We start from the raw sequence: 25,362 nt of genomic DNA on the forward strand, positions 1-25,362 counted from the left end.
AAAATGAATGAAATAATAATAAAGACTTTTATGATTTAGTGCTACAATTTCAGTTAGACACAATATTAGATTGCATCTCATCAATGAAAAAAAAATAAAACGTGTGTGTGTGTGTGTGCACGTGTGCGCGCTGAAAGGTGACACAATGCGCCCCGTGCACTTAATGTCATAACACAGCCTGTGTTTTGATAAACACTGACACTTCAATAGGTATTTCATGCTGTGCTTTAATTTTTTTTTTGGTTGTGGACTTAATTAACAGTTAAATAAAAACGGTGTGATCAGTTGTGGTGTGTTTGTTTGTTTGTTTGTTTTTTCAAACTCCAGTTTTCATTATGTATCTGTCCTCAGCAGGCTCACGGTGAGCTGGAGTGGGCTGGGATGCTCCAGAGATGGGAGGAGGACGAGGGGGGAGAGAGAGAGAGAGAGAGAGAGAGAGAAGGAGGAAGGAGGAGGGAGGAGAGAGAGAGCGATAGAGAGGGGGGATGAGGGGGGGAGAGGGAGAGAGAGAGAGAAGGAGGAAGGAGGAGGGAGGAGAGAGAGAGAGATAGAGAGGGGGGATGAGGGGGGGAGAGGGAGAGAGAGAGCTAGAGAGAGAGAGGGAGGAGGGGGGCGAGAGAAAGAGAGGGGAGGAGAGGGAGGGAGAGGGAGAGAGAGAAGGAGGAGGGAGAGGGAGGGAGGACGGAGGAGAGAGAGAGATAGAGAGGGAGGGAGAGGGAGAGAGAGCGAGAAAAAGGGAGGTGGGGGGAGGAGAGAAGAGGAATTGAGAGAAAAGAAGAGAGGAAGAGAGCGAAGAGAGAGTAGGAATGGGAGAGAGAGAGATGAGAGAAGAGGAGAGAGAGAGGTAGAGGAGAAGAGTAGAGAGAGAAGACGAAGAGGAGAAGAGAGAGAGAGAGAGAGAAGAGAGAGAGAGAGAGAAGAGAGAGAGGAGAGAGAGAGAGAGAGAGAGAGAGAAGAGAGAGAGCGCCTGGCTCCATCTCTCCTCTCTGTGACGTCGCTGGGTCTGGTCCCGGGTTGCACTGCTCTTTGGTCCCGTCTCATCAGAAACCGTGCACGCGCACACGCCCGCACATACACGAGGAAAAAAGAGGGAGAAAGAAAAGCTTGCGGTGCGGTGCGGTGCTCTGAGGCGCAGTTGCGGGTTCCCGGCGTCCTCTCCACTCCACGCTGCCTGCCGGTGTTGTCCCAGATATCAGTGAAGTGTTTCCACACTCAGCCCGAAGAGGACGGAGAGGAGAGGGCGGAGAGAGAGAGAGAGAGAGGGAGAGAGAGAGAGAGAGAGGGAGAGAGAGAGAGAGAGAAGGGGAGAGGTCGCCGTGGTCCTTCTTCTTCCAGCCCTCCGGACTCAATCTGCGCCGAGAAGATGCTGAGAATAGCCGGCGTGTTGGCCGTGCTGGCTCTGGGCTGGAGCGCCGCTCACACCAAAGGTAGGAGGATGAAGACCATCAGATCCGGATCCGGATGGTCCAACTGACTGCTGAAGGCTCAGTCTGTGTTTCTGAGGTTCTTTCCTAAAGAAAACGACCCCCCCCCCCCCCCATCTTAATCAGTGTGAGGCTGCACTTCAGTGTGTTTGTTTTATTCTGTTTGGCATCCAGACCAGTTCTAGGTGGAGACTTGTGCTTCTGTTGTGCATCCTGTGACCTTTTTTTTTTTTTTTTTTTTTTTTTTTTTTGAGGTGGGGGGGCTTGTCTCATGTGTGACCACTTGCAAATCCATTTAGGGACTTGATGTTTGTTTTTTGAAGTCCATGTTGCAACGCTGCTGACACCTTTTTGGACGGATGAAGGAGAAATGCGAGCTGATGGCATGCTTAGCTGGTGTGAGACGGTCGGTCACTGCTGAGGTCTGTCTGTGATTGATAGGTGAAGGCAGGTGGGAGGAAAGTGAGGCAGATCATCTGTGAGGTCTTTTATGTGTCAAAACCTGAAATGAAGAGACAATTTATGTTCCAGTGTCTTTTCACACGGAAATCACCCTCTCACAGCAAATCCTGCACGAAATAAACCTGCAAGTGTCATTTCAGTTCATACCTGTTCGCACTCCATCACAAGTTCAGCTCCTGCACGTTTCCTCTTTAACATATTTAAACAAGCATTTTTGCAAACTTTGATGGAGCCCCCCTGAAAACACTGAGCGTTGTTTACATGTGCAGAAAATGAAGGATTGGCTGCATTTATCAACAGGCAAATTTCATTCACAGCTGCAATTATTTCATTAAAATTCCAAAACACTGGCGTTTAATCCCCCCGAAGCAACAAACCAATGATAATGATGTCCAGCTGTAACAAACGTGTGCCACACTGTTGGCAGCCTGGCGTTTAATACGAGCTAATTTTAGGTCTGCCAGTATCACCACTGCACCTGGGACCGCTCAATTCTCCAATGCACCTGGCATGTGCCGGAGACGAGCGAGTAAAATGCGGCAACAGGTTCTCATGGTCTTAGGTCTTTGAGTACCCATAAAATGGATTTATTATTATAGTTATTATTATTATTATTGTTATTATTATTATTATATACTCCCCACGGGCCGTGCAGTGAAATAACAAGGTGACACATTTTCATCCGGAAGCTGTGAGACAACACTAGTCTAATAAACTGTTCGCCTTACTGTGCCTCCTGACACAGGAAAGAGTCCTCGTGTTGGCCGGCTGCTCCTGAAAGCTTTGCTTTGTGTGTGTGTGTGTGTGTGTGTGTGTGTGTGTGGCTGGACCTGCTTCAGGCTCTGACCTGGCCCAGGGATGGTGCACTTTCATTTTAATGGGACATACTTGCCAAAAACAAACGAGGTAACTATGAGTGTTCTCCAAACATCTCTGTACGCTCACAAAGTCATGCAGAGGATGTTTGTTGTCTGCTGCTGCTGTTGTGTCGCAGCCTGTTCATGTATGTTCATGTGATAATTTACATGCTTTTTGAAATACACCAGGAACCAACCGGGTAGCTTTCTGTTCCGTTCTACGAAGTGATTCATTACGTCTTGTATCCAGAGCTTGGCTGTGAAGTAAACAAATTACTGCTGAGTCAATGGGGGTGGAAAAACCAGGAACACCATAGTCCTAATTGATTCCCCGAGGCCACTGCACAGTGAAAAAAGGAAAGCATCCTGTGTGTCCGTCTGTCTGTCTACACTGACCCTCGTCGCCTTCACCAGAACCCATAACAGAACACAACACAAACCTGCACAGTTTCCCATTCCTTCACCCCTCGTGTGGTCTGGTTCTCCTGTTTGGCTGCTTCCTTTTTTTTTTTTTTTATATGTCAAATGGTGCATTCATGTCAAGTATGGCTGTAGAACTGCCTCCGTAGCACCAATGTGCCAAGCTGTTTCAGTGATAACTTTGAAGTGCTGCTAACCCTGTCATTTTCTGTTTAAACACCGTTTCATTCCAAGAAAAGCGTGGACGTGCCACTTCCTTTAATCATCGTTGCCTTGGAGTCATCCATTCAGACTGTGTGTTTGTGTGTGTGCGTGTCTATCTACTAAGTATGTGTTTCAAAGTTGTCAGTAATCAGCTAATGCAAGCGCAAACATCTGTGTGCACACACGTGTGAGTTTGTGTGTGCAAGTGTCTGTCCGTGCACAAGCGGAGGGAGAGTGATAGAGTGCCGCCAACGTTTTGACAGCCTAGTATGCAGGAACGGGAGAGGAGGTGATGTCGTTTACAGAAGAATTATTGCATTCGCAGATACACGCTGAGGCTGAAACGATTTCCTCAGGACTGACTGTGTCGCTGCTCAACAGGGAGAATCTTTTGGCAGAGAAGCAGAAAAAGCTATAGAGTTTTTGCCAATGCCGCCCCGGAGCCCTGCTTTTGTGTAATTCCAAGTAATATGAACTCTGAATTTAGATAGCTCATTACCAGCACAGTGTATTTTAATTCAGCTACCCACTGTGTGTGTCGTTGTTGGTGAAACCTTTTTGCTGCTTTATTATGTCCAGATAAACACACGGTGCATTTTTTCCCCGACAGTAAGCAGGACTTTGGGAACGGGCCCTCTTGGTAACAAGCTCCAGCCTGACGTCTCTTTGTGAAGTTGCAGGATTAATTGACACAGGTCGTCTAATTTATGGTGTGAGGCTTCGGCATGCACGATGGGCTGTGAAAGCTGCTGCTTTTGAATATGAAGGATAAAGAAAGCCAAGAGGATAGTCATTTGAGGATCCCATTAGCAAATAAAAAAGTGAGGTTGACAAAAAAAAAAAAAGAGCCAGATTTATGTCTCCCTCTTCAGAAGGAGGAAGTGCATTATGGGAGCACTCTATAAATCCTCCAACGAGCCTGCCACACTGGATGCGGCACAAATCCTGCCCGGCCTGGTGCGTCCAGAGGAGGCAGGGCTCAGCGACATGGAGGAACATCACAGATTTTTTTTTTTTTTTTTTTTTACAAACGCTTGCTTTGTCCTCTCTTTTCAAAGCACTGCTGATCTCTGTGCAGCTCTGTACCATTTGACAAGTAGGAGGGCTTAGTGGCGGCAGCAACAGAGAAGTGCCAGGGCACTGATCCCAGCCCTGTTCCCCAGCCATCTGAGGCAAAGCACAGAGGCAGGGTGGACAAGTTTAAGCTGTCGTCTTCAGGCAGGGAGGAGACACAAGGATGCCTGCGATGCCGGGACTACTGATGTGACGTCCGCAGAATGTCACACAGCTCCTTACAGCATGCTGAGCACTCTTTTATTTGTTTTATATTTTTACTGCTAATGAGAAATCAATCCTTTCCTTGACGCCTCAATTTTAGATATCAGATGAGTGTAGCGTAGCAGTGAGTAGGCGTTTTGTTTTCTCCTTTCAAACAAACTCATAAAGGCGAAAAAGAAAAGGGATCCTTGTCTCTGAATACTATTATCAAATCTAATTGCAGTGTGCTGATCTGAGGTATTCCACCACGGCCCTCCTCAGTCTTCCTGCTGTATACAGTATCTGACTCCCTTTGTTGCACTGCCTGTATTTTTGTCTCTTCCAGCTCTATTGTGTTTGTAGATATTGGAAGGAGGAAGAGCAGGGTGTAAGGAGTGGAGTTGGCATCTTGGTGAACTGCACTCAGTGTGGGTGTTTCATCTCCCTCTACTTCTTCTTCTTCTTCTTTCTTTTTTTTCTTGGTGCCTTTGAGTGGTCATGGCTGACCATACTTGGAAGCAGATATTCAGACGGCAGCACAGACACAGAAAGCGTGTGAGAGAGACATAGCCAGAGTGGTTTTCTGCAGAGCTTGTTTGGAGTCTTTGTCGATTGCGATGGAAAGGAAAAGATAATAATAAAGATCCTTCCACACTTTCACTGTATCTGCTTTGGAAATGCAGATCGAGACGCTCCCACACTCAGTTTTCCCATCTGAGCATTTTATTAATTAAGCTTTTAGCTTAAAACTGGAGAAAGATCTGCTCTATCCAAATGTTTTTGGTGATCAGTCGTCAATGTGTGAAGTGCTTCATGAAAATATAAAATAAAAGTGCTTAGTCATGTTATGCTGGCAGCACATTAAAAGAATAGCCACAAAATCAGAATTGGAACAACCCAAAAAACTAAACCTGAACTTCAGGAAAAGCTTTTCAACACCACAAGTATCCATCAGTAGCTAATAGCTACAAAGCTATTCAATGCAAAATCTAATAGTAAATAGACATATATTAGACTGTAGTGTCCAAATACTGAATAATGAATGCTGTATTTATTCTTTGCAGAACTTATTCGAACATGTCAGAGCAGCTAAGGCAGGATGGCGAATTTAAACACAGAAGTAATTGTCTTAAATCCAAAACCGTGTGTGTGCTGCAGCCACGGCGCCACTCTGAGTTCTCATTTCTCAAACATAATCAAGTTTTAGATGTTTTAAAGTGCCTTGGCAAACTCTTACCATGTTCTCCTGCTGATTGGCTCTCACTGGCCCTACAGAACATGCAACACACACACACAGTCTGAAGAGCTCTCCAGGATTTTCATGCTTCCACTTCAGTCCTTTCTTATCAATTCGCTCCTGTTTTTCAATCACTTACTGCCAGCCTAATCTCACCAGTGGACTCCCCCTCCATTTTTTATGTTAGGTTATTTTTAAATGTTTTTTTTTTTTTCCAGTGCGAGCTGAGGACGTATAATGAGACGTGCACACACTGATGTTTAACAAAGGGTTAGGCGGCCCGCTCCACCAGCTGGGTCTGGCTTACCCCAGTGAAAATGATCACAAGAGGAAGATGGAGAGAATTAGAGTAGAGGGAAGTTTGTGGATCTACATGTATGTCTCTGGGACTCATAAATTGTCACACTTGATAAATGGAGGACTCCGAGTTGAATGCATTCTTTCTTACAGAGAGCTCCGTGCTTTCCATGGCCATTTTTTTGTCTTGAAAGTCGAATACAACTGACCATGCAGTTGTTATTGTCCATACCTACATTATCAATTATTGATATCAGCCAGCTGGAGTCAGCAGTTGTCAAACTTTGCATCCAGTCTATGAAACCAAAATGGATTTGTGGGTTATAGCCTTTTTGGCTCGTAAAAAACACTCCACCACTTAAACATTGTACCAGCTGACACTTTAACAGCTTTAGTGTTCACAGGAAACATCTGCTAATGTGAATCTGGCCTCACCAAAAGAACTTTAGAAGACCCCTGAGCAAGATCATCAGTTCATAGTCCACAAACTGTTGATGGACGATCTCGTTTGGTGGTTACTTTCCCTGAAAGGAGGTTTTCAGATAAGAGGACTTAAAAAAACAAAAAAGCAAACAAACAGCTGGAGGAGTTTAAGTTTAGTGGAAACTAAAGGAGGTTCGATCAGTTATTACCTCAAAGCGTCCAGTGAGAAGGTTTGTGTGATTGTAGCATAAGTTCATCGTTCATATCTGGACTTAGATGATCAAACAAAACAGGTTAATCCAAAAGACACTCACTTGTTCTCTTGGCTTGCTGTGAATATTGGCTGTTTCCTCTCTCTGCAAAACTCGTTCTCTATTCATCCATCTTCTCTATAACTCTTATATCTTGTCTGGATTTACACAGTTTGAGCTGACGAGAAGCGAGGGCAAAAAAGATTTATATGGCATTTAGTTATTCAAATGTGTAAAAGATTTATTTTTTTTTTTTCCACATGCCTTCATGCTTTTATTAAGCTTTTGACCCGAGAGTGACCTGCTGGAGTAATTTAAAGAGTTCGACATTATAAATAGTTTAACCTTTTGGGAACTAATCAGACTACTTCAGCGAGTAGATTCAATAGGTCTCCTTCATAATATTACCCAACAGCCAGCCCTCAACCTACACTTTACACAATCTCCTTTTAACCCATTAGACAGGAGAAGTAATGTGTAAATCTATCAGTGAGCATCATAGGCAGTTCTCAGGCAAGCTATAGCAAAGCTTTTTCCCTCCAGTATTATCAGTGGTATCAATCCTTTTATCCAGCTTTTAGCAGCTAAGTTAATAAGAATATTCAGCAAAATGTCAGGCTCTGCCAGGTAAGCAGGTAAAATATCACAAAATGAGGCAAAATGGGGAAGCATTATTTCTTTTGCATCTTCTTTTCCCTGCTCGCTGCGAATATGAACATCTCTGATGCGTCTGCCTGCCTTTTTCTAACCATCTGGGCTGCTAGTTTGCTGGCAACGCGGCGTGTTAGGAAGCCACTTAGAGGCTACTGCAGTGCTGCTGCTAAGGACGGCTCCGTATTCAGGTCATCCCTGCGTGAGCATCGGTCGCCTGCTTCAGCCACTGCAAGGCGGAAAACGCACGCTCTGGATTGTTAGTCAGCGCGCACAACCCCACTGAAAAAGTGTTTGCAGCACGTATCTGCTGATGGTTAGCCACAGGTACTGGGTGGCCGGTTCACACATATTAATCAAATATTTATTTGAACCTTTCTTCATTTTTCTGTGTTCCCTGAAAGCCAGCTACACACAACACGAGCGGTCCGTGTGTGATTTCAGTCTCGATGGTTGTGTTAAGTGCTCATCACTTGTGTGTCTGTTCTCCTGTCTGTGCTCAATTTCAATTAATCTGTCCATTTCCCCATGAAGGCAACAGTTGTCATCCCATATGCTGGCCACTTACAGGCTGAACAGGAGCTGGCAGAGCCGATACCTGCAGGACACACCCTGCACATTCCTGTACACGCACCTGCAAGTAAAGTAAATAACCACACGCCGTTGGACGCTTTTATCGAGAATCATGAGCAGCGCAAACATTTTCCTTCCCACATCTCGTCTTCGCAGGGCTCGGGGCTCTCTGGCAGTTAAAGCTCCATCAGCAGGCGGTCCAGCAGATATGTCTGCCCTGATAAAAGCCACGTTATTTAGTGCTATTTATTGTCGAGAGTTACAGTACCCGTGTCAGCACCCCTGGCGTTAGTCCAGCCTGCCAGCTGATTTCTACAAAGTCTGCCACCCCTCTGTAGCAGTTATGATGGATAGCAGCTAGAGACAAGGTCTGCCTGTTTACCTACATTATTTCTGTCCTGCTTTTTCATACTGAAATATGAATCATCGTGCGTTCCCAAAGCAAAAACATTTAGACTTACTTCAGACTCTATTATCAAGTTTATTTATATATGTGTGTGTGTGTGTGTGTGTGTGTGTGTGTGTGTGCTGATTACCATAAAGGCTTTGGGAGCATTGTCACTGCTGCTGATTAGAAATGAATGTACTCTGAATGAAAACTGAAGAAATCGGACGAGTTCTTCACATGCAGACATGCGAACGTCTGTCGCTGTCCTTGGTGCTCAGCAAGACGCGGCAGCAGAGCTGTCCGTTGTGCTGAAAGCTGGGCATTAGCATATTACCACCGGTGTGGGGCAGCGGAGGGGCGGAGACGTGTGAGCGTGCACCGGGGACCTGACAGCCTGTCGCCGTTATGATAAGGCTGAGCGGTGATTGATGAGTGACAGATGGACGGGCGAACACGGCTGGGGAAAATGTGCAGCATTTCAATGACGATGCTAAGCAGCGCTGTTTTAGCTGTTGTGTAGTGTGGCATGAAGGGAACTTAAGCTGCTACTTTAAAAATGCTCTGACATCTTTAGTCCTTTCACAGTTTTTTTTTTTGTTTTTTCCTGGATGCATTTTAAGGTTTTGGATGCAGGCTGATATTTTAGTAGTTAAGCCACATAACACACAGGTGCAAAAGCTCAAAGCAGCCAAGTCCTGCATGATATTACCCCTCTCACCATCATTTCCCGTTTCTCTGCACTGTTATATCTCATTTAAGAGAATAATGCCTTAAACAATGTAAAGGTGGAGGCCTGTTAAAAAGTGGCCCTATGGTTAACTCCTATTTCATGACAGTGATGATTCAGCAACATTTAATTAGAAATGTATGTTTAACCATTAAAGGGAAAATCCGCTCCAAACTCCAGTCTACTTAATGATTTTTGGCAGGACTGTTGCACCTGTGGACAAAGAGCTGGGTAAAACATTTTGTGGTTCCAAAGGCAGCAGTGTTTACAACTGATGAAGTGACTCAAGTAATCTTATTTGAGTCAGCATTTGTTGTGTTTAAAGGCTGCAAGGTTGGAAAAGTAAAAACAAGCTTCCCAGGTCTCTCATCTTTGCATTGTGCTAGACTAACTGCTATCGGCATGACACGTTGAGTCTTTGCATGCAGGTGTGGTTGCTTTGTGGCTGATGTAAACAAGTAGCTTGCATGTATAGAATACCAAAATTATGATTATTGCAGTTTTCATTTGTCAGTTGTGACTACTTGGAAGTAAACAGAGATGAAAGCAAGGACACGCAAAAATCTCTGCTTGGGACTTTAAAGTTTTAAAACCAAGCCCTCGGGGGCGTTTAACTCAGAGCACTGATTAGGAATATACAATTAGGTGTGTATATGTGCTCCCTCTGTGCATGCCCATGACCCCCCCCCCCAGCATCAGGGGTCATCCAGCCAACTTCCATAAAGCATCTAAAAATAAATAGCGCTCCAACAGAAGTGTATTGAATTGTGGCCAACGATTCTCACACGCCGGCTGTTCGGTCATATTTCCAACCTGCTATAGAAATCTAGGCACAATGATCCATGAACTCTGCGGCTTCGTGATGAGTTCATGGGGGATTGTGTGCACTGTGTGTGTGTGTGTGTGTTGTTGTGACTTATGAAAGGCTCAGAATGTGAAATATGTCCATGTAATATAGTAGCCTTTCTTTTAAGACATCTGTTACAATTGTTTGTCCCTGCACAGAGACTAGGAGACAAGAAAACACAGACGCACACACACACACACACACACACAGGTGGGGCTTTTGAAATAAACAGGTGGGTCTAGCTTTGTGTATATGGCCTGTCATGGATGCAGCAATTTTACTCTTCTGCTGTAACTGGGCCACTAACACACACACACACACATTGTGAGCTCTTTCCTAAAGGTGCACTCCAGTTCCCTGTGGCTGTTGCACAGGCTCTGTAATTGCATGTCCACACATGTGCGTAGCCTGTAGGTGTGTGTGTGTGTGTTATTTTTTTTTACCTGTGTCTAGGTCAAATCCTGAGGGATGTGAACTCTCTGCTGGTTTGTTTCATTTTTAACGGCATGCTCAGGGCCTCATTTGTCCCGGTGTGTCTTGGGAAAAAGGTGCTTCCCATCAAGAAAGAAAGGGGTGAGGGAGCGAACTGCTGTATCCGTCTGCTCATATTCAATCACAACAGGCTGCAAAAGTTAGCAAAAAATGTACACGGTCGGCCACGAAACTGATTGTTTTCCAGACCTGCATGCCCCCCCGACGTGCTTATTGCGATTTGCTGAAGCTGTCAGGCTGTAGCTGCAGCTTTAGCTCACATGTGTGTCCTGGATCTCTTCATCCTTCGCTCTGGTCCTGCAGCTGACAGTCGCCCCCCTGTGTTACTGGGAGGAGGATCTGGGTCACTGTGTACCTGCTCCTCCCACAGCTTTGCATCCCTTCACTCCCCCTTCTTCATCCTCTAGTCTATCTCCCTCCATTTTACCTTCCCCACTGTGTCTCTTCCTGCTCTGCTTGTGGATAATCTTTCAGCTGTTAATATCATACTGTCAAATTCATTCTGTCCTTTTTTTTTTATCTACAAAAAATCAAAAATCCTTTGTCCTCATCTTTTTCAGCACTCCCGCTGGGTTTACCTGGTGTAGCATTAGTGTGGAGATAATTACTTACAGCATCGGCTTAGCCAGGCCTTATCACATTGTTCTCTCTTTCCCTCAGGATCTTTCTCTTTTTCAGTATCTGCTTCTTTTCCTGAGACTGTGTGAAGCTCGTCCTTTTATAAAAAACAAAAAAAAAAAACTCTCCACTAGTTTAGGTACATTTAAAAACAAAAATTTGAATCATATTTTCGTTTAAGCTTTGCCCTCAGAGTGGATTTTTGTTGACTCCAGTAAGCTGCCGGTGCTTTTTCAAGGCCGAGCATCCCCTTGAGAGAAAAGCTGAGCAATAAAATGCACAGTATCGTATGAAAACAGCCCGGCACACATGCACAGACTGCATGAGCACTCCTAATCTCTGTCATGTATCATGTATCTGTCATACATGAGTGAAAACAAGAACGCATCATGTTCTAGTTTGTTCTTGTTTACAGATGATGTACAGTAAACTCATACATGTTAACAAGACAACTTCCACAAGTGTATCTGAAAAACACAAATTTTAATCCAAATTTATTCTCACACACACACACACACACACCCTTTAACTTTCCATATCCTTGATCTGGATATCTTGTCACTTGGATACACTGCATGTTAACATGGATGCGTGCATATGTGTGTGTTTCTGTGAAGGTCATTCATTTTTCTAAGCAGCAGATCATTATTAAATCATGAACCCACCCGTGGCTCGCTCACCACTTCCTGCCTCGCTTGCTATTGGGTTCTCATGTTGAGTTGGACGCAGGGCGTGTGTGTGTGTGAGACTGTGTGTTTGCTTGCTCATGTGTGCACATGGAAAGACAGGTATGGCGATTTTGGCATGTCCAAGCTCTTGTGTGTGCGTGCGTCGATCTGGGCCCCCTTGAGTTCTCATTATGGTGAGAGTGGACGACCAAGCTCAGCCCTAACATCTGTCTCTGAGAGCGGAGGAGCCCCACACCGAGCTCTCGGCCAGGGAGCACTCTGAGACCAGAGGCCTCCTCCTGATGCATGACAAGCACGCTGCACAGAGACGTTCACTGCAGTCCATCAAATCAGCTCTCAGTAATAGTAATTTTTTACTGCATGGAGCATTTTAAGGTGCCATTTATCTGTAGATTATGCCAACAGCCCAAGTGATCCATTTATGTGTAGTTTTGTTATTGTTGTTCTCAAGTGTAAATGTTGGTAAACTCCCGCCGTTTGAAGGGTTAGGGAAGAGCTGCCCGTACTAAAGCTTTGTGTACATCTCTCAGTGACAGATGGTGAAAAGAGTAAAAGGCCAAATGGGGGGGGGATAAACAGTGACACCCACCAGAGAGCAGGGACATATTTCAGCACCGTCTTCATGACATGAAGCATGAGTTCATGAAAAATATGTTCTTAAGAGCAACACAAATGACTACACGCAGAAGCTTTTAATATTTAAAAAAGAGATGACATTGAAGTAATATGACAGGGCTGTTCTGGGAAACACTGTGATGTCTCTTCATAAGATTTTTGCTTTTGTTTTTCTGCACATACACTTAAATAAGATCTCTGTGTGTTTTTCTTCTTTTATTTATCCAGGCAAGACATTCATTATTTCCACCACCAGCGTGGTTAATATTTACAAAGCTGAGCACAGCTGAGTATTGCTCACTGTGAATCTCCATGGGTGTAGTTGAGCTGTTGCTCCTTTGCTCAAGGTCACTATCATGGTAGCTGTTGAGAGGGAAGTGGGAGGAGGGGTGGAGTTTTATCCTCCCCCAATATTGCAATATTGGACATGGTCAAAATTAAAATACCTGAACAGCCGAGCATTAATGTGAAATTTGATGGTGATTAACATGCAGCGCTCTTCTGGGAAGGCCATTCTATTACCTTTTTTACCTATTCATTACATTCTATTGAAAGTTTGAACTGTCTGCAAATGGAGTGAAAATTAATGGAGATGTTACCTTTGATTCATAACCATCAGTTTGAAAATCTAGTGAGCTGTGCTGATACTACCGGCACAAAGCGATGTGAGAATTCATATATTGGTGAGGATAAAGATGGCTGTCTCTATTAAATGCAGGCTTTATTATCAGGGCGGCACAAATTTTTATTGATGTAGTTTGATTCTTATTTGGTTTTGGTTCAACTCAATAACAACTTTGCTTGGATGCCAATGAACTAACAATGTGAGTTGGACCTCTGAACGGCGTCATCGAGTACATGAGTGTTAATGCTACAAATGCAGCCCAAAGCAATATATTTTTAATGATCATCTTAGAGTAAGGCCAAAGTTAACCTTCACCTAGAACTGCATTAAAGAATACAACCAATCCCCCTCCAAAAAGAAAAGGAAACATGAAGTGAACATTGAATAGAAGTTCTCTGGGTTTTACAGATAAAAACAAATGAATCCACAGCAACTAAAAGAAAAATTCAACAGGGTCTATGCACACGTGTTTGGGTTGTTCTACAGCTGGTTTGAACTTTCTCTCTTTAGCTGATAATGAATTATGCTCATCCTTTGAGCAGTAATGATGGACTTTTTTTTTTTTTGTACCTCTTCTAATACTTGAATAATCAGATTTTCCATTTCTCTCTGATTTTATTGTAGTGACAGAATAAAGACAGACAGACCTTTCCTCTCTGTGAAATCAGAAAAATACATGGCTGAGCCCAGGGATATTGTCTGTAAAAGCAGCTGATAGCTCGGCCTTTGAACGAGACACTCTGCGGCGTCGCCATCTGAGCCCACAGAAGCGTCTGACGAGGAGAAGTGAGTCACTATAAAAGCTGATGAATGAGAATCGATGGACAAAGCAGCACCGCTCGAGTGAAAGAGTCAGACCAATCCAGATCTGACCAAACTTCGCTCACAAGTGTATCAACATGGAGAAGAATCAAGGAGAAAACATTGTCGACAATACCGTAGTCCGAAATGCAAGCATGCCTCTCTCAGCCTTCACACCCGGTTGGCTGCGTCTGTCGTGGGACCAGCTCTTGTTCCACTTGACTGTAAAAGCCATTTATTAAAACCGACCCCTGGATTTCATGAATTAATATAGTATCAATCAAATGAATCCTTAATTTCATCCTCAGCCCAACATTCAGTTACATGAGCTCTACAGTATAATTGAGTTGCGTGGGTTGGATTCTAATGAACTATAACAGATCAGTTTTCGGTAGGTGTTGCTCCAATTATCCCTGAGCTGCTTCGCTACAGTTTGCTGCGTTTGGACGACGAACGACGGCGCAAATAATTATCTCGAATACCAACTTCTTCCAAAAACACTTATGGGTAAAGTGTTTTTCCATCTTCGTTGTCTCCTGAGTCCTGCAGAAATATATATTTGCAGAAGATGTGAAACAATCCGTCTCGGCTTCATAAATGCAAAGAAATATCGAGGTTCTAATCCTTCAGCACATCTCAACGTTGCACTTTTATGTTGCTAGAGTACACACAGCTGTTGCTTTGCTCTCTCCTCCCCCTCTTCTCTTCTACACAGGCAGAACGATCTGCATATATGCACCATTTAAATGTCAATGAATCCTCTCCTGGAATGCTGTGCGGTGAGTCCCCAAACAGATTATATCTTGCTGCGCGGCATTTGCCAGGTGGGATTTTTGAGCACTCAAGTGCCGGCCACCTGATGTTCAGCAACATATGAAATAGGTTTTTTTGTGTGTGTGTTTTTGTATGTGTGCGTTCTGCATGTGAGAGACAGCACCGTGCCCTCCGAGTGTCTCTTAGTCCTGGTGAGTCTATCTCCATCTGACGCACGTCGAGTGTCGAGGGGCCTTTCTGTGACCGCCCCCACCCCCCCCCCCAAAAAAAAAAAAACACATCTCCCTTTTCCCTTTTCCACTGTGACTTATTTACATACTGTCAGTTTGTACTATATTTTTACTTTGGCGCACATGCAAGTGTCTGAATATTTGTTGTGGTGTAGCAAATGACTTGTCCCTTCGCTTCGATGGGTAATTTTCCAGTAGCATTGGTGTTTTCATCCGTGCAATCTCTCAGGGTGCGGTGTTTATGAAATGACATCGTAATCACGCCTTTTCCACTTTTGCTCCACTTTCAGCCTCTTGGCGGAGGAGGAAGCAAAAAAGGAGGCGGATGTGGGGGTTCAGGTTTATATGCAGATGTTGGAAAACAAAATGATGGAAGTGACAGACTTTTGCACAAGGGCAGGCGAGTCAACAGCAGAGAATAGGTGAGCGACTGACTGACAGCTTGAAATTGAAATCGGAGAAACGCACCAGGCCAGAAGAAAGAGAGATGGAGGGAGAAAGCAAGACCTGTGACACGGTTGGGAAAATTGGGTGGATTTTTTCTTTTTTTTTTTATTTATCTGATTGCATTTAAAATTCGATTTGTGGAATTTTTATTTACATAAATGTTGAGTGTTATTTTGGAGGATGTACTCCCCCTCTTCTTCTTCTTCTACCACCTACTCCTCTTCTTCTTCACGTGTTGACTTTTACTATTTGTAGCTGTCAGTGTAATAAAAATACACCAGGGCCAGCAGAGCAGGAAAGTCTGTATGTGGTATTCACAACTGCAGAATGAACTGTGTTTCTCACATGGAAGCTTCTTTACATATACAAATGCTTCTGGCTTGTTGTAGTAAAACATGTATTTCTCTGAAAGTCTGGCTACTATTAATGTGGGGGGGGGGCTTAAAAACTCTAGACAACAAAGTTAAGAAGCAGTGGCCCAAGAACAGATGTGTGGGAAATCTTACCCAGCATGTGCTGGGTTGATCAACTTAAAGTTATTTTATGTACATATTACTGTATTTTCAATTTCTTCCACATTTAAGATCCTATAAATGTGTCCAACTGGGTTTTGTCCAAAAGTAAAGCTATAGCACTGAGGGCAGTATCTGGACCGAGGCCACCAGATAATCCCAGCTAATGTGAGCAAGTTTTGGCCATGTTTGGTTAAAGGGTTTGCAGTGGAAGTCCTGCTAAGTAGGTTCAGAAATGACTTGTGACCCTTCATCACTCGTGTTCCTGCTACAGTCAATTTGAACATTAAGGATGAATTCACAGACTGTGGCGGCTGCCGTTCAGTTAAAATAACAGCAGTCTTGCTTTAATAGATTGAGCGGCTGTCTCATAACAAATTGCAGGCCTCAGTGATGCAGCACTGGAAAAGAGAAAATTGAGCATTAATGGGCATAATTTTGCTCTGAAAGATTACCCATTACTTTGTTTTTCCAAAGAAAACCAGAACTGCTCAATATAACAAATGACAGTTTAAAATCATAATAGACATTTATTTAAAGTCATTTGAGTAATTACGAAGCGAGCGTGGAATGCATAATATAATGGCTCAGTTTAAAGAAAGCTCTTGCACGGCACAACAAATTTTACGACTTGAAAAAATAACACAAAATTGTGGAAAACATGATGAAGTGATAAATCAAAGTGCTTCCTCGTGGCTGAAAAGAAAGATCCCGAAGAAACAACAAAATTGGATGCAAAATGATAAAAAAAAAATCGAAATAATATTAAAAACATGGATGGTGTAGGGATGGGTGATCCTTTTGTGGTCTGCCTTCACACTTCATTGCTGTAAAAATGTACTGATATTACCAATATTATGTTCATGCTGTTACGGTTATAATGCTGGCATGTTACTTTATTTTGCAGATGATTATGACATTGAGCGCGATGCTACATGAGATGTTTATTATCACATTAATGCAAATGCCAGTACTCTCCTCCTCATTAATCATTTCCCTACTCTCCAAGCACACACACTTAATCCACACTAATCTCATCTCCACGCTGACTCTTATCAAAAATCATCTACTTTTTATTGTCTGTATGTTTTTCTATTGCGTTAATCTTTTTATCTTTCTTTTTATGTTTTTATATGCCGCCCTAAAGGGAAATCAAGTTCATTCATTTATCTTCTACCAATCATCTGTATCCAGGTCGCAAGGGGTGCTGGAGCTAATCCCAGCTCACATTGGGCGAGGGCAGAGTCGCCCTGGACAGGCCACTCTCAGACCTACGGACAATGCAGAGTCTGAACATGCATGTGTCTGGACGATGGGAGGAAACCGGAGTATCTGCTGGAAACCCACGCAAGCACAAGGAAAACTCCCGGGGCGGAGAAACTTCTTGTTGTGGGGCAACAGCGCTAATCAAGTCATTCTGTAAAAATGATATTCTACACAAGGAACAAAACCGAGTCAGGCAAATAATCAGTTTGAACAAGAATAAATACATCTGTCTGAGCTTATGTTGAAGGTGAAGAAGAAACATGAAATATTAAACATCTTTGTTACATAAAAATACTGATAGAAGTTGAAGTAGGGCATGGTTGTTTTCGTGTGCTTGGCACGGTTGTGAAAGCAACGTCTCCATTCCCGGTGGGGGGCAGTTGGATTACCTTTGTTTTCAAGCATGCCATGCCGCTCCCAGCTGCTGCAGCCGAGCCTCCAGTTAAAAAAAAAAAAAAAACAACAAAAAAAACAGGCTTTGTTAGCTCTTCTTACATTCAAACTTTTTTTTTTTTTTTTTTGGTCCTGTATTCTCTGGAGCCTCTGAAGCTGCCTGATGAAATACAGAGGTACGGTTAACAGCGTTAAGACGCCGATGCAATGGGTAAGGGATTAAAAACCCCCCTCGCTCTGTGACACTGCAGAGAGCAGATTTCTTTTGATGTGAACACACTCAATTCATACAATGTGATACAGCTAAAGGAATGACGGAATAATCACACTTATAATGTCTGACAGCCAGATATGCAAACACACTTTAAAAATGTGTGCGTGTGAAAATTTCATTTCCTGTCCTCTGATCTTTCTACTTTCTCTTTACATCTCTGTCTTCCTCTCCCACGCAGCTGTCTTTTTTTATTTATTTTTTTTTTTTACTTCCTCCCTAAAGGCACGGGGCTTTATTGTTTACCACCGACTGAAACTCTTTATTTGAAGAATTAAAGTTATTATGATCCACAGTTTCGCAGCACGGGTCGTGATTTCATCCTATTCCAATGTCACGGCCAAAGTGCCAGAGAATTCAAGGTCTCACCGAACAAATATAGTTAATAAAATGCTACCAGGAGGGGGGAAAGTGCGTTTAATAGAAGAGAGGATTTGAGCTGGGAGCGAAAGATTAGGGTGCAGTGTTTTACTGGGCCAATTCTCTCCGAATCATTCTGGGTGCCCTCCATTCCATCTCCTGGGTTTATGGACAGGAAGGTGTCCATAAAGTTACATGGGTGAATGGACTCAGGATGCATGTGTGTGTCTGTGTGTGAGGTGGGATGATGTGTGTGTATTTTCTCACCCTATGGTTCAGTCACTGCAGCTTTTTCCAAGGCTGATACTAATATTCCTTTTTCATACAAGGTTGCTGACGGTAGACATTTCATGGTCATATGCAGCATCCTTAAAACTTGCATTTAACGTGCAACACTGGAAAAACTAAATTTGTATAGAATAGAATGAAGTTTGTACTGAATTGGAATAAAAAAACAAACAAAAAACCAAAAAAAAAAAAAAAACGTAACGTTAAACTGTAGATACAATTTAAATCATAATCCACAAAAAAAAGAAATGAAGGAACCAAATGTGGACAGCTAACTTAGCTAACCTTGTGGGTTCATTCATAGCTTGTCAGTTGAGGGGACGCTTCATGCGTGAGCATCCCGGCCCCAGGTTTCCTTTTACAGTTGAAAATAGAAGAAGATGGATATTTTGTAATTGGTACAAAGCCCCTGTTAGCACAAGCCACTTAGCATAGCAGTCTAACCAGGAGCCGTCTCTAGCAGTGAAAAGCAAATCTGATACTAGCGCTTGCCAATATCACATTTTTTAAAATCATATTATCATGCTAACCAGCTAGCCTCTGTCTGTCTTGAGTAGATGTGTATACACACACGTAGCCCAAAAGTCTGAAAGCACACTGTCCAATCAATCAGAATCAACGTTGTTGCTGAATGGCACTTTATAAAGAAAATGTATCTAATCCTAAACCTCGGCCCGACTCTTCCACATCCAAATCTACTGAATGTACTGAATGTATGGTTTTGGTGGCTGCCATACTTTGCTCCTTTTGAGCTGGTGCCATGCCATTACCAGCACCGGCTGCCAGGGGCAACGGGTCGGCTCCACAGGATTGGAATGCACCCGTGTGTATGTGGCAGGCAATCTGTTGCTTGTTTACACTTTATATATCACTCTCTGGGTGCTGTAAATCTCTATCGGTGTCTGTCCATGACCATCTCCCTCCTGGTTGGATTACATCTGCTTTTTTTTTTTGTCCCATTTGAGCTCTTTCTCTCCCTTTGTTCTGCTCAGATGTGTATTGCACCACGAATCACTGTGTGGCGTGCTGTAACTTCTTCAGATGGCATCTCTTTGGATCGCTCCCCACTTCTGACACCTGTTAAACTTTGACAGCTCGCCTGAAATCACTATTGATCTAAATAATGGAAGGCGTGAGGCTGTTATCGGCGTGGTGATGTCACGGGAGGAGACACGGGCAAATGTGCAATGCTTTTTCTGCTGGCTGCCTGGAGACGCCACCCATATTATCGATTCATCACTTAAGTGTCACTTTTTTCATTATCGATCTGGCCGCCTGAAATCGGGCCAACAACAGGGGCAAAATAAATAAATAAATAAATAAATAACAGGTTTGAAATTATGGCTGAGAGGGAAACGCTTTTGATCCAGGCTGCTAAATATCCTAAGCCTTGTTAACAGGCACACTTCACAGGTCACTGAGAGGCCATGGCTGTTATCGTGGAAAAGCTTGCTTCCCTTACAGAGCACCATCTTATCTAACGACAGCAATGGCTCCAACAGGAAAATCAATGCCTTCCCACCCCCATCAGGGCGAGTTCCTCTAAAAGCATTTTCTGTCCTGCTTTTCAGCTGCATTTATTAATCTTTCAGCGGGCCCATCCTGGTCTCTCTCTTTATCTTAACATCTGGGATAAGGCTTAAGTGGTTACAAGCTCCCTTCACTCCCCTGCCAGAAGAGAAGCGCTCCCGACAGCTGCATATTTAGCTTTTTAGGTGCAGAGAATTGAGCTTTTGCTATGGATATAGATGGTGTATGTTGGCTCCTAATTGTTTTTAATTTCGGTGCTGTACTTGTTGAAGATGGGCATTGGGGAATTGCTACTTCTGTGTTAAGTTAAATATTTTTTAAAAGGAAAAGTGTGAATAAATGTAGCCGCTGCCTTGACGTTGGAGCCATGGAGAAAATATAAATGTTTATTCATATTAACGAAGCATATTTGCTGGAGTCTGTCTGCTCATCCAGAAGAATTCAGACTCTTGTAAATAGGGAGATTTTTTTCAACATCCTCATTTCTTCTTGAGGGATCAATTGATGGAGGCAACGGTATAGGTCTTTGAAATATGTTTGTCAAGTGTCTTCGCCTGTGAAGGAAGGCAGAGGAAGGAGAGCAGCGTTTAAAAAGTGTCTGGCTGCAGGCCCATAACTGGCTATGGGCTGTTTGTCCAAGTTGTCTGATTCGGCCGTTGATGGAGGTATTATTTGCAGTTGGAGTAAGGATGAGTTGCAGCAGATTGTGTGGAAAACTAGGGATTTTCTCAATTCCTAGCTCAGGGGGTGGGCTAAGAGACAAAATAATCCCTCAACAAGTGCAATATGAATGAAATCCTTGACGGGGAAAAGCTCATGTTTACTTGGACATAGAATTCCCTCCACTTCCATTACTGCTTAGCCTGTTTTTTGGGGGATGGACATGTTGCCTTTCCCTAGTTTTTCTTCTTCTTTAACGATTTTCTCCCTCATGAACAGCGCTGTCTGAAATTTGAGAAGGACCGTAGAAATTCACGAGGCAGAGACGACTGGTCCTTTTGCATATGAAAAGTCACACACATACGCACAGACACACACTGTCTCTTTTTGCTATTCTTCTGTTGGGCCTCCACAGATCCCAAAGCCTGAAGTGAACCAACAGGCTACTACTTCTGTAAACTCGACCACCATTATTGTTTAGGTCATGGCTAAAGCTAACAGAGCACACTTTCAATTTAAGACCTTTCCAACTCTGGCCCAAATTAATTTCTGGTTCAGGCTGCAGGAGTTTTGGCCCCATTTAATCCAGGGTCCCCCTCTTGACAATCGGAGGAGAAATCTGTGCAGGTTTTCTGCACCTTTAGATCTGTATGCGTCATTTTGGGTGATTGTATGTTTTTTGAAACTTCTTTCGTAGCCACAGCTCACTCTTCCGTCCCCGGAGTGCAGCATAGACATGATGTTTCTGATTTAACAGCACGGTGATGGACGCAAACGTGCATCACTGCAGAGTCCTTTGACGCCGATGTGAATAAATGATCGTAGGATTTTCCATAGCTAAAAAAAAAAAAAAAAACCCACAAACTTGATGTTAATGAGTCCTAAATATTTTTTGATCCCTGGAAAAGATGTTGGGAGGAGGAGAGGAGGGATATCATAAATTATTGCTGACAAGCACTTTGGGGGCACCTACAACTTCAGAGTGAATCCCCCAGCAGGGAACCACTGCATTAAAACAGCACACATCTCAGGTTTCAGGTAGACTGTGAGATCTTGACTCAATGCTGGGCTTTCCCGCCGAGACAGCTCTTCTCCCGCAGTTTGAATTCTCTCCCTGTGCTGCTAAATGCCATTCATATTCTGCATCAAAGTTCCTTTCGCATACTTCCCAGTCAAGAATGTGCTGCTAATTTCTGATCTGAAATTCACATTATTACCAGGAATATGGATGATTATGCCTGTGGTGATTCCTGTCTGAAGTCGTTTTCATGTAGTGGAAAATTACAACTAAATCACACAGTTCTGTGTCTGCTGGTAAGTGTTTACCTCTCAATCATTAGCTCATCTAGTCATTTTCCCACCCAAAATATGCTGTGGTAATGGTGTTACTAGGTTTAACGTCTTCTAGTTTGCCAAATGTGACGGGAACATCTGAATTGGGAGTGTGAAACAGCAGCAGCAATATTCCCTTCACTTGCCTGAGTGAGGTTGATGCTTGTTTTCCTTCGATAAGGTGCTTTGCAGGGTGAGTGCCGTGTTGTTTATATAGACCATGGCTATTGTGTCTGTGGCAGTGGTGATGTAATGAGGACCGCAGGACCCCGGGGATGGACTCGCGCTCAGAGTGTCTTTCCTTGTCAGGCAGGACAAACAGTTTTGTAATTGGAAGAATAAAAATAAAAACCACTGACCTTGACTGCCTGCTGATGACAAAGTGAAAAGGAGAGGTGATGAGAGAAGTAATGGGTCTGTTTTTGAGACAGAGAAGGGGAGATAGGAAGTAAGGGAGGATGGAGGAAAATTGGAGGAGACCTTACCCAAAGATTTGTATTTCAAATTCTTTTGCTTTGATTTGAAGAAAAAAAAAAACATGCTGTGTTTTGACATGACGCTACAGTATTATCTTTTTCAAAATGATTCTCCAAATTCCACTGAATTAAAATCATCGGTCTTTAAGTTTCAGTTTAACAAGGAGAGAAGACAAATGTATTGAATGTGTCAACATACCAGATGATGCGGTGGAGCAGTCAGTTCCACTGTCTCAAAGCTTCATGGAGCCAAGTCCTGGTCTGGGGCTTTTCTGTGCTCTCTGTCCCTCTGTGGTTCCCAACGGTTTCTCCACCTTCCTCCCACAGTCCAAAAATGTGCTTAATTGGAGACTGGAAACTGCCCGTAGGCGTGAACTTGAGCTGTCTGTCTCAATATGTCAGCCCTGTTATTGACTGTGTCCTGTCCATGGTCGCCTTCACCCAGTGTCGGCCGGGATTAGCTCCACCCCACCAGAGACCCTGAAAGGATCGGTGGTCTAGATAATAGATGGCTGGATGACTGTGTGCAGATGCAACAGCATAAGAGGGATAACATGAGTATCCCCAACTCATAGTAAAAGTATAACATTAAAAGTTTTCCATTAACATACTGAGTCTCCGAGATAATTAAACAAACACTGACTTCAGTGAATGTTTTATTGGCTTGATCGCAGACCTCTGAATAACATCCTATATTTATTATCTTTTTAACTGTGCAGGTTGCTGTAAATCAAGTCACTCAATTAAACAGCTATTAAATCTACATGCACCTTTGATCGATGTGTAAATTATTAGGCTTCTCCAGCAGCAGCTACCTCCCTGTCTGCTGCAAGTGACGTCAGCAAGATGCTGCTGCTTGATTGAGGCAAATTGAGCAGAAAAGAGCTGAACAGAGAGAGTCCTGGAAAAACAGTCAGAGGTGGACAGAGTACACAACTTCACTACTTGAGTAAAAGTAGAAAGATATTTGCTTAAAAAATTACTTAAATATAAAAAATACCTCAGGAAACAAAGGAAAGGACAGTAGCTTTATTGTCATTACACAATACACTGATACAATTCTGCTACAGAAACATTCACAGCTCAAAAATACCTTCAGTTAAAGAGGCCCTACAAGAACCGGTCTCTGGAGGGATCTGGTCTAGTCCAGAGGTCTCCAGCTCCGGTCCTGGAGGACCACTGTCCTACATGTTTTAGATCTTCTCTGCTCCAACACACCTGATTCAAATGATCAGCTCGTCATCAAGCTCTGCTGAAGTCTGATCAGGAGTCACTCATTTGAATCAGGAAACATCCAGGACCGGATTTGGAGACCTCTGGTCCAGTCTCTAGTCTGTACAAAACATATTTTATATGGACACAATAAACACAGTTTCAAATCAGGGGGGTCTGGGGGTCCAGCCTGTGGAGGTCTGTGGGGCGTCCGGTCTTTGCTGGTTGTGCTGTGTGTTACCTCGTGTTGCTGTCTCTGCTATTCACCGTGATTAATAGACAGTCCTGTGTGCTACATGTCTAGTTCCTCCTCCGCCTCTTTCCGAGACTAGACCGAACCGGACCAGACCAGACGAGACCTTCAGAGACCGGAGACAGGACCCTCCAGAGACCAGACCGCTGAGATGACTTATTTATGGAGGAAAAAGGGACAGAATTCAATATACCAGCTCATTCAATGTAAAAAAAAAAAATAATTATTTCTTAAATTCATAATTTCATGGTCCTGTTGCTTCATGAATTTATTTTATCTGTCAAACCGATGGGGGGGGGTCTGCTGCTGTCCCGGGCTAAGGGTACAGGAGGACCCTCATTAAATTATGGAACAATTTTTAAAAATTTACATAAGCTTCTTATTTGTTTTCTTCCTGATTGTCACCCCCCCCCCCCAAAAAAAAAATGGTTTGTCCACCGAGCCTTCGCTAAGCCCCGCCCCTTTGGTTACTGTTGCTATGCCAGGCTGTTCTCTGTTGTCTGAGGTTCGGTAGGAAAATGTCCGGTCGGCATCAGTCCGGTGGCCAGAAAGGAAAAGAGAATTAGAAACTAAAGAGTTTTCAGAGTTTTTTCAGACATTTTCTGAACAAATATTTTTTTTTACAAAATCTGCTGCTGGGACGAGAAACGTAGAGCAAGGTAAGAAACGGCGCAGTTAGCTTGTACCGTAAGCTAACTGTCCAGCTCTAATGCTAGCGTCCGTTAGCCTAGCTTGTATTAAAGCCCGACACAAAATGTTATCTTTGACAGAAACAGCTGAGTTTGGGAGCTCCATCAGAAAGGAAGAGACACAGAAGAGAGGGCTCCAGCTGCAGTCAGGTAACAGAGAGGGACACTGGAGGGTCCTGAGGGGGGGGGGGGGGCTGGGACAAGGACTGGGACATAACTCGTTGTTAATGTTTGTGTGTGTGTGCTGAAAGACAGAGCTGTATTCAGCTGTGACTGATGAGGAGGTGGACCGTGTTTTAAGTGATGTCAACAGAAGACATCCAAACTCTGGCTACAAGCTAATCCGTGCTCATCTGAATACAAGAGGTGTGCGCGTTACAAAAAAAAAACTAAACAAACCAAACATTGAAATTTTAGACTAGCGCAAAAGTAGCGAGTAACGAGAGCATCAGTAGAAATTTAGGGGAGTAAAAAGTACAATATTTATCCTTCAAATGTAGTGAAGTGAAAGGAAAAATAGAGATACTCAAGGTGTACTTAAGCACAGTACTCCAGTAAATTCACTTTGTTACTGTCCACCCCTGAAAACTGTTCACTATAACCCTTAGCTGTGTGTTCAGGCTCTGCGACATTCATGAGCTGATGCCAAATCGTTATTTAATGCAGCAGACTCAGAGAAATGTGGCACCGATGGCGCCCAAGTTTGTCGATTTATTTTAACCTTCAGTGTCAAGGCAACCCTGTTCCTTCACTGATTTTGGCTGTGGTGTGCGTTTTTATTTATTTATTTTAAATTTATAGTTATGAAGTT

The 25,362-nt window shown here is 43.4% G+C and overlaps 1 pseudogene; it reads left to right on the forward strand.

Moving 5' to 3' along the window:
• The first annotated feature begins 1,363 nt into the window (after nucleotides 1-1,363).
• The window catches only part of LOC115052527 (calsyntenin-2-like), a 188,165-nt pseudogene continuing 164,166 nt past the window's right edge, over nucleotides 1,364-25,362 (forward strand).

This window comes from Echeneis naucrates, chromosome 13, assembly GCF_900963305.1.
Source record: "Echeneis naucrates chromosome 13, fEcheNa1.1, whole genome shotgun sequence".
NCBI lineage: Eukaryota > Metazoa > Chordata > Actinopteri > Carangiformes > Echeneidae > Echeneis > Echeneis naucrates.